The sequence below is a fragment of the Protopterus annectens genome, chromosome 5.part0 (assembly GCF_019279795.1).
Source record: "Protopterus annectens isolate FY-2018-M chromosome 5.part0, PAN1.0, whole genome shotgun sequence".
Lineage (NCBI taxonomy): Eukaryota > Metazoa > Chordata > Ceratodontiformes > Protopteridae > Protopterus > Protopterus annectens.
Window position 1 is genome coordinate 82,659,965 of NC_056735.1, and position 11,249 is coordinate 82,671,213.

An 11,249-nucleotide genomic window follows, 5' to 3' on the forward strand; every position below is an offset into this window, starting at 1 on the left:
CACCCCTGCAACTCAAATATTCCAACTCAGAGATCACACTACAGTGAGAAAAGGGATGAATTACCCCAACTGCACTGTACAGTGATCTCTGACAGTACTTTGAGTTTATACTAGCGAATGCACAGTGTATTCACTGATATGAACTTTCGATACAGAAATATTCAGCAAAATGGGCATTCGAAAACCCAAATTTCAAGTGTTCCATCTGCAGGCATCTTAACTTGCAATTTTAATAATAAACCCTATATATATATATCATCATCAGCCCCCCCCCCTTTTCCCATTATTTTCTACATGGGGTCGGGGTATCATGTTAACTGTCACCATTTCTCCCCATTCTAAGCCACACTCCTGCCTTCTTCAACACTCATGCCTGACTGTCGCAGACCTTCTTTCACATAATCCATCCACGTCTTTGTTGGACATCCTCAAGTCCTCTTACCTTCTTCCTTTCTGTCCCAAATTTTCCTCACCAGATTGTCTTCTGCTTTTCTGCACATGTCTAAACCACCATAACCTGTTCTCTTTGATATTTTCTACAATTGGAGCTAACTTGACTTCTGCTCTTATGTCCTCATTTCTTCATCTGTCCCACGGTGTGCATCCCACCACCCTTCTCAACCCTTCTCAAGCACTTCATCTCCATCACCTCTACTGCTGCCCAGGTTTCTGTACCATACAGTAATACTGGTTGCACCACTGTCTTGTACACCTTACTTTTTAGCTTCTTTGGCATTCTCCTGTCATAGACTACATCTGACACTCTATGCCAGTTGGCTGCAGCCCCTCTGATTCTAGCTTTGACCTCTTCATTCAGACTTCTCTTCTCATCAACCACCCCTCCTACATACTTGAAGCTGTTTACCTGTTCCACCATCTTCCCTTCAATCTCTATTCTCAGCTTCTTCTGATTTCTACAATTTGCTGCCATTGCCACTTTCTTATCTGTGCTTAGTTTCATCCCATGTACCTTCAGTTTTGCATTCCATTCTCCTAGCCTTCTCTTATCCTTTGCTGAAGTTCTAGCTCAGAGTCTGTCTGTAATGCCACATCGTCTGCATACAGCAACTTTGTTGATCTTTCCCCTCCGACCTGTTTGCTAATGTAGTCGATCACCAGTATGAACAGCAGTGGGCTCAGAGCTGAACCCTGGTGTACATCCACTTCCACTGGGAACCCCTCTGTGAGGCCAAACACTGTTTGTAGTTGAGTCATTGGGTCCTCATACATAGCCTGCATTAATTCTACCAATATTTCTAGTACTTCAAACCCCCGCAGTACTGCCAAGATCAGCTTTCTTGGGACCTTGTCATATGCTTTCCTCCAAGTCTAGGAATGGCCAGTTAGACTCTCTCTCCTCATCTCTTGCTTCTTCTCAAGTATCTGTCTCACTGCAAACATCGGGTCAGTTGTGCTGCATCCTGATCCGAGTCTGAACTGCTCATCTCCCATCTTACTTTCTACTACACTGAGTATCCATTTATCAGTCAACCTCTCCAGAACTTTCATACAGTGTGACAGGAGTTTGATCCCTCTGTATTGCCCAGAGTTGTGGATGTCCTCTTTGTTCTTGTACACTGGCATGAGTATGCTTATTCTGAAATCATCTGGGATATGCCTTTCTCTCCACACTGCTATGAGTACCCTCAGGAGCCATTTCTCCCCTGTCTCACCCAGCATCTTTATCATATCTGCTGTGACCTCATCTGAGCCTGCTGCTTTCCCTGACTTCATTTTCCTTAGTGTTGTTCTCACTTCTTCTAGGGTGGGCTCCTCTTCTCTCATTGTAGGTTGTTTCTGGGGCACTACAGCTTCTGTGAGGTTTTCTTCATTCAGAAGTGGCTGTAAATAAATATCTCCTCTACCATGTACATACATGCTACTGTTTCTCCTGGAGTGTAGAAATTGAAAACTACCCACCATTAGATATTTGCTACTTTTACACTTGGACTGCAGAATGTGAAAGTTACTTAAAATCATGTGTTCTTAGCTAACTCTCTCAACATGATAGTATTTTCCTGCTTTCTCCGTGATTAATATTAAGCTTTCTACTGTGTGAAATGCTCTTTGTTTTATATCTGTAAATACTGTTATTCATTTGTAACACTGCAAACACATCTTGTAGTCAGATACTCATGTAAAATGTTTTTGTTAGTATATTGTTATAGTGTACCTTCTTGTATATTGTTATAGTGTACCTTTTTGTATATTGTTACAGTGTATCTTTTTGTAATTCATTATTTTTTACCATTGTTATTATTATTTCGTAATCTACTTAGCTTAATGGAGCTTATCTCCCCGGGCCTCTACTGAAAATGGACATTTATCCAGTTGGACTAGCTTGGTCAACAAATGTAAAATAAAATAAATAAATACAAATAAAATAAATACTCCTTTCATCTGCCTTTGATGTCCTGTGGACTGGTGAGCAGGTTGTTACTCCTTTCATCTGCCTTTGATGTCCAGTGGACTGGTGAGCAGGTTGTTACTCCTTTCATCTGCCTTTGATGTCCTGTGGACTGATGAGCAGGTTGTTGCTGGCATCCCTTGTGAAGGGTTCCCAACTATCCTCCTTATCTTTCTGTCTTTGCCTTGCAACCTGGTATAGTTTGTTTGTGCCACTTACCGATTCACTTTCCTGAAGCTGGTAGAGTAACTACAATGCCCTATTCTTTGCTATTGCAACTTCTTTCTTAGCTTCTTTGTTAACCAACCAGTAGTCCTTCCAGGCTTGGTCAGCCTTTTCTGTCTTCCACTTCTTCCTGGACTTCTGCATTCCACCACCAGCTTTCCTTATGTACCTTATTTCCATACCTGTCTCGGCCACTTATCTTTTCTGTAGTCCTAACCCATGCTGTTTTTAGCTGCTGCCATTCTTGTTCAGCTCCACCTATTTCCTCCTCCTCTTCTTGGGGTGCTAGAGCCCTGAGTAATTCCTTGAACTGTTGTACTTTCTCTCCAATCAATGTGCAGGTCTTCAGCCTGGTTTCTGTTGACCTCAGAGCCTTCTCTGACCACTGCTTGCAGCTGACTGTGGCAACCAGTGGTTTATGCTTTGAGCCAACTGTTTCACTGGGATGACTTTGCAATCATGGATTCTGCCCTGTGCCTTTTTCTTAATAGGAGGAAGTCTACCTGAGTTGCATGTTGGCTACACTTGTATGTGATCTTGTGACTGTCTCTCTTTCTGAGCCATGTGTTGGCTATTATCAAGCCATTTACCAGACAGAAGTCTAGAATGGCTTCTCCTTCTTTATTCCTGTTGCTCCACCCATGTGGACCCAGGCAGTCCTCATATCCTATTCTGTCTGTCCTGATATGTGTATTCAAGTCACCCATTATCAACATGAATTCATGTTGTACTGCTTTATCTAGTAGGTCCTGCAACTGCTGTCTGAATGCACTATTTTCCTCACTATCACAACCCTGCTGTGGGGCATAGGCTTAGATTATGAATACTGACCTATCATTACACTGGAGTCTGACTGCCATGAGTCTGTCATTAATTCTGATGATATCCCTCAATGCCTTCTGAAGGCTCTCTCACACCACATTTCCTACACCCTTACTATCCTGTCTCCCACCTAAGTAATAGAGTCTGGATCCCAAGCCAAGTGGCTTTACTGCACTGCCCTAACATCTCATCTCTTGAATACATAGGATGTCCAGCCTCCTCCATGTCATCATCCACTTCCAAGCTGTGTCCTGTCAGTGACCCTACATTAAGTGTAGCAATTCTCAATTCTGGTTTGGCTGGTTGGTTTTACATCCAAATTTCACTCAACAGAGCTATCCCAGATAACTCAGGCTGAGCAACTAGAAACTGGCTGGACAGTAGCTTATTGATCCAAGGCTTTGGGCACACACATGGGCCAGTAGGGGCACATATACCCCTCCCACCATTAGCAAGGGTCCCCTGGCGTGGGTCAGTGTAGGCTGTGATCCATGTTCTCCTATCTTGAGGATACTGTGCACCACAGTTAATGCCCAAAGAAGTTGGTCTGTACAACTTTTCCCCCCCTATAGGGCACCATGTAGAGTCTGTGCTGCTGCCTACTGCTCCATTTATTGGCGAGTTTGAGAAACCCCACAGAGACACAGGAAAAACATGCAAACTCCTAACAGGCATTGGTCGGAGGTCAGGATTGAACCTTGTACCTTGTGCATGGGAGATGAAGACCTTATCCATTCTGCCAACTGGTCTCTGATCATATATATAGGTAACCATTTGAAATGCCAGGACCCGCTACAGTGAGTCTGAAACATTGAGACTGAATAGCTGAAAGAACAGACTTACATATACTAAGTCTGAGATAGCACTTCTAAGAATATTCTGTTTTCTACAAGGTATGGCAATCTAGGAGTTGATATATATATAAGTTTTGGGTGTGTGAAAGAACAGATAGGGCTTGTACCCTGCAAAAAGAAGTTTAAAGAAGAAAAGCTATTTTCAAGATTCATGCTTCTCCTGTGTTTTCGGTGTTTTTTTTCCTCTTATTGGCACTTGCCATTTTGAATACTGACATTTCAATTGGGAGCCATCTCTCTATATATCTGTCTATATTCATCTATATATCTATTTGGTCAACATCTGTTTAGTTAACATAATCTGGTCGACTAAGCAGAATGTCAACAGGTTTGCGAGATTGCGCAATTCTCAGGTATTGGGGACTATACCCTTGTACCAGCATTGTGTTGTCTTGGAGTTAGTATATATAATTAGCAGGGGGGTAGGGGACACAGTCCCTCATATGGGGGTGGTGGAGGCTTAACCCCTTTAAAAATAATGTTTTTACTATTTTAATTTCTGTGCATGTGTAGTAGCAATTTCAGTGTTTGCAAAATCAGCACTGTGAACATCAACATTTGGGTGTTTCAGTTAAATTCAGTACACCTACATACACACACACACACACACACACACACACACACACACACACACACACACATACACACACACATATGTGTGTGTGTGTGTGTGTGTGTGTGTGTGTGTGTGTGTGTGTGTGTGTGTGTGTATATATATATATATATATATATATATATATATATATATGAATTTAGATATCTACACAGATGAATATATAGATAAATATATAGCTAAAACTATAAATATCTATACATATATCTATATATCTGTGTAGCTCTCTCTATCCCTCTCTCTCTCTATATATATATATATATATATATATATATATAGATAGATACAGATATATATCACATTATATATAAAAATAGATAGATCAAAATCCTTCCTTTTGTCCCAGGCAATGGACACTTTCTAGACAATGGAGGCACTTTATACAAGGGATGCGAAGTATATACGGAGAGGTAAAGTAGTAAAATTATGTTATAGAGAGGAAAGAGAGGTAAAAATGAAAAATTTGGGGTAAAAGAAATAATAGTTACAAGTGAGAAAAAAAATATGTTGTCTGCAAAACCTTGTAATAAATTTGCCAATGACTCTGTCTACGCAAAACATAATTTAACTTAAAATGTTCCCGGTCGTTATATTTTCTAGTAATGCATGCAATGGTCATAACACTCTGTCAATGGACCAGAACTTTATTTTCTACCATTAAAGGCATATACCATACACTTTTAACCATCTAACTGACCAGCCAGAAAAGTATTAATGTTCCATAGGTTTAAACAACTAGAACATAACTTCCTTGAGCAGTTAGGAAAAAACTGCTAGATGACAAAGCATTCTCGACTTGATTCTTACAACTATAGCTGTCGCTCCTTCCTAGATGAAGTCTGACTACAAACTTGCAACTGTCTCCTTTAAATTCCAACAAGTTCCTTCAGCAAATCCCACGGAATTTAAAGATTGCAAACATACCTGCCATAGCCTGCACTATAATAAAATATTAAACTGCACTTATGGCTGTACCACCCCTGACCTTTACAGAGCAGAAAGCTTCCCTGAGGAACTCACTCCCACGTAGAAAAGAGCTCAGAACATGCAGTCCCTACCAGAACTAAGCATCATGGGAAATTCAGAAATAAACCACCCTGCTAGCTCACGGCCACAAATAAACACTACAACAAAACAAAATAATTTAAAATAATTTATTTTACATTTCTGATCCAAAACATGCCTTCTCAAGGAAAATACCAAAGGCATTACAAAAAACACCCTGCAAAATACTATCGGGTCCAATCCAGAGCCCCTGAACATCGGTTGGCCTCTGAAGTTGAAGATGATTATAAAACCTTCTTTACCTATGTTAGAAAAATTAGAAACCCATACACTCATTGCTCTGGCCTTATCCAAAATGAGACCTCCTTTTCTGATCCAATACATGTTTACAGCATCCATGCAAACAAATTCAGTGCCAGCTTTGCCTTGGAGATTTCGATACAAAGCCATGAAATATTTGAATTATTCACTCCCCCCATTATCTCTAAAGATGGTTTGCTGAAAGTGCTAACCGACACCAAAAATACTTTCTCTGTGAGACCTGACAGAATACTTGATTGCTTAATTAAGCATGTGAAATGTGTATTTGAAGGCTCACTCCTTAAATTCCTTACATTAGCTTAGCTACTCGTTTCATCTCTAATGAGTGGTGCACTGTAGCCATGATGCTCCCTATAATGGTGGTGTTATAACTGACAAACAAAATTACAGTCCTATCAGTCTTACAAGCTTCATCTGCAAAACTATGGAAAGTATTATAACTGATTTCATAAACTGCAATATCAAGTATCTTATATTACTCAACCTCTAACAGTCTGTCTTTGTGAAGGGTAGATCTTGTCTACTGAATCGGCTAAACTTTGTTGAAAGGATAACACAGACTGTAGATGGTAGCCATGGTAGGATTCATAAAGGTTAACACAAAGGGTACACTATGTGTACACCTTGAGGTAACTTTCCAGAATTCAAGAACAGACCTATCACAGTGCTTTTGCTGTCTATTCATTCAGAAAGATTATTCAAACCATGCACTTAATGTACACTTTGTGGCAACCTTTAAGAATCACCCAGATGGTGTATTTTGACTGAGCAGGTCCTGTAGCCCGATTCCCCATGTCGGCATTATATTAAAGCTAAGTACATTAAAAAACAAACCCATATAAGGTAATATAAATAGCAAACTGGGTAAAAGATTGAATCCACACAGTGGTAGCTGCGGGTGCCTCTTCAAAAAATGTGAAATGACCAGCACTGCCCTCAGATCACAGTGCCTGGACATCTTCTTTTTGGCCTTTACTTTTCAGATCTTCAAGCAGACAGTTATGACCTCTGGCTGACAAGTTTTCAGATGACCGCAAAGTGGGAATTGTTGTTAAGTCACCCTCTGACACCCAAACCCACCAGAATGAATCATCCCTAGTTTACTCTTGGTGTACTAAAACCAGGTTCAAACTAAATGCAAAAAAATGTAGTACGATTATTTTTGGTACACAATCCTTCCCCTCATCATGTGATAAAGACAACACACCATTACAAAATTAAAATTTAGACACAGACCTTGGTACTTGGGTTGCTACCTTCTTCTCTTTTGACCATCAAGTGACAATGATTGTCAGGGAATATTTTTAGTTAGCATGCCTAATTGCTAAAGGAATAACATCAAGACTTAAAGATGTAAATCCCTGCCTTATCCTCACCATTCCCCAGACCAACTATCAGGTACAGCGCCCTCACTTTGGGATGTATCTCACCAAACTTATATAACAATTAGAAAGACTCCTAGGGTTCCTAACCAAAATGATCATAGGCCTAATGTTCTTTTACTATCAAGAGAGGGTGGGAGCTTTATCCCTTTATTCAGTGTTTGACAGAGTTTGGATAAGAGAACTCCATTTCACTTACTGCACAATCAGATACCAAATTTTCTTGAGCTCCAGTATCCCTGTACATCCAATGACTCCAGCCGTACTAGAAACATGGACCTAAACCTTCAACCATAGATAGATGAAAAACAGTGAAAGGACGGGTTTTAACATGGACCTAAACCTTCAACCATAGATAGATGAAACACAGTGAAAGGACAGATTTTAACATGGACCTAAACCTTCAACAATAGATACATGAAACACAGTGAAAGGACAGGTTTTAACATGGACCTAAACCTTCAACAATAGATACATGAAACACAGTGAAAGGACAGGTTTTAACATGGACCTAAACCTTCAACAATAGATACATGAAACACAGTGAAAGGACAGGTTTTAACATGGACCTAAACCTTCAACAATAGATACATGAAACACAGTGAAAGGACAGGTTTTAACATGGACCTAAACCTTCAACAATAGATACATGAAACACAGTGAAAGGACAGGTTTTAACATGGACCTAAACCTTCAACAATAGATACATGAAACACAGTGAAAGGACAGGTTTTAACATGGACCTAAACCTTCAACAATAGATACATGAAACACAGTGAAAGGACAGGTTTTAACATGGACCTAAACCTTCAACAATAGACACATGAAACACAGTGAAAGGACAAGTTTTAACATGGACCTAAACCTTCAACAATAGACCTATGAAACACAGTGAAAGGACGGGTTTTAACATGGACCTAAACCTTCAACAATAGACACATGAAACACAGTGAAAGGACAGGTTTTAACATGGACCTAAACCTTCAACAATAGACACATGAAACACAGTGAAAGGACAGGTTTTAACATGGACCTAAACCTTCAACAATAGATACATGAAACACAGTGAAAGGACAGGTTTTAACATGGACCTAAACCTTCAACAATAGATACATGAAACACAGTGAAAGGACAGGTTTTAACATGGACCTAAACCTTCAACAATAGATACATGAAACACAGTGAAAGGACAGGTTTTAACATGGACCTAAACCTTCAACAATAGATACATGAACCACAGTGAAAGGACAGGTTTTAACATGGACCTAAACCTTCAACAATAGATACATGAACCACAGTGAAAGGACAGGTTTTAACATGGACCTAAACCTTCAACAATAGATACATGAAACACAGTGAAAGGACAGGTTTTAACATGGACCTAAACCTTCAACAATAGATACATGAACCACAGTGAAAGGACAGGTTTTAACATGGACCTAAACCTTCAACAATAGATACATGAAACACAGTGAAAGGACAGGTTTTAACATGGACCTAAACCTTCAACAATAGATACATGAAACACAGTGAAAGGACAGGTTTTAACATGGACCTAAACCTTCAACAATAGATACATGAAACACAGTGAAAGGACAGGTTTTAACATGGACCTAAACCTTCAACAATAGATACATGAAACACAGTGAAAGGACAGGTTTTAACATGGACCTAAACCTTCAACAATAGATACATGAAACACAGTGAAAGGACAGGTTTTAACATGGACCTAAACCTTCAACAATAGATACATGAAACACAGTGAAAGGACAGGTTTTAACATGGACCTAAACCTTCAACAATAGATACATGAAACACAGTGAAAGGACAGGTTTTAACATGGACCTAAACCTTCAACAATAGATACATGAAACACAGTGAAAGGACAGGTTTTAACATGGACCTAAACCTTCAACAATAGATACATGAAACACAGTGAAAGGACAGGTTTTAACATGGACCTAAACCTTCAACAATAGATACATGAAACACAGTGAAAGGACAGGTTTTAACATGGACCTAAACCTTCAACAATAGATACATGAAACACAGTGAAAGGACAGGTTTTAACATGGACCTAAACCTTCAACAATAGATACATGAAACACAGTGAAAGGACAGGTTTTAACATGGACCTAAACCTTCAACAATAGATACATGAAACACAGTGAAAGGACAGGTTTTAACATGGACCTAAACCTTCAACAATAGATACATGAAACACAGTGAAAGGACAGGTTTTAACATGGACCTAAACCTTCAACAATAGATACATGAAACACAGTGAAAGGACAGGTTTTAACATGGACCTAAACCTTCAACAATAGATACATGAAACACAGTGAAAGGACAGGTTTTAACATGGACCTAAACCTTCAACAATAGATACATGAAACACAGTGAAAGGACAGGTTTTAACATGGACCTAAACCTTCAACAATAGATACATGAAACACAGTGAAAGGACAGGTTTTAACATGGACCTAAACCTTCAACAATAGATACATGAAACACAGTGAAAGGACAGGTTTTAACATGGACCTAAACCTTCAACAATAGATACATGAAACACAGTGAAAGGACAGGTTTTAACATGGACCTAAACCTTCAACAATAGATACATGAAACACAGTGAAAGGACAGGTTTTAACATGGACCTAAACCTTCAACAATAGATACATGAAACACAGTGAAAGGACAGGTTTTAACATGGACCTAAACCTTCAACAATAGATACATGAAACACAGTGAAAGGACAGGTTTTAACATGGACCTAAACCTTCAACAATAGATACATGAAACACAGTGAAAGGACAGGTTTTAACATGGACCTAAACCTTCAACAATAGATACATGAAACACAGTGAAAGGACAGGTTTTAACATGGACCTAAACCTTCAACAATAGATACATGAAACACAGTGAAAGGACAGGTTTTAACATGGACCTAAACCTTCAACAATAGATACATGAAACACAGTGAAAGGACAGGTTTTAACATGGACCTAAACCTTCAACAATAGATACATGAAACACAGTGAAAGGACAGGTTTTAACATGGACCTAAACCTTCAACAATAGATACATGAAACACAGTGAAAGGACAGGTTTTAACATGGACCTAAACCTTCAACAATAGATACATGAAACACAGTGAAAGGACAGGTTTTAACATGGACCTAAACCTTCAACAATAGATACATGAAACACAGTGAAAGGACAGGTTTTAACATGGACCTAAACCTTCAACAATAGATACATGAAACACAGTGAAAGGACAGGTTTTAACATGGACCTAAACCTTCAACAATAGATACATGAAACACAGTGAAAGGACAGGTTTTAACATGGACCTAAACCTTCAACAATAGATACATGAAACACAGTGAAAGGACAGGTTTTAACATGGACCTAAACCTTCAACAATAGATACATGAAACACAGTGAAAGGACAGGTTTTAACATGGACCTAAACCTTCAACAATAGATACATGAAACACAGTGAAAGGACAGGTTTTAACATGGACCTAAACCTTCAACAATAGATACATGAAACACAGTGAAAGGACAGGTTTTAACATGGACCTAAACCTTCAACAATAGATACATGAAACACAAAA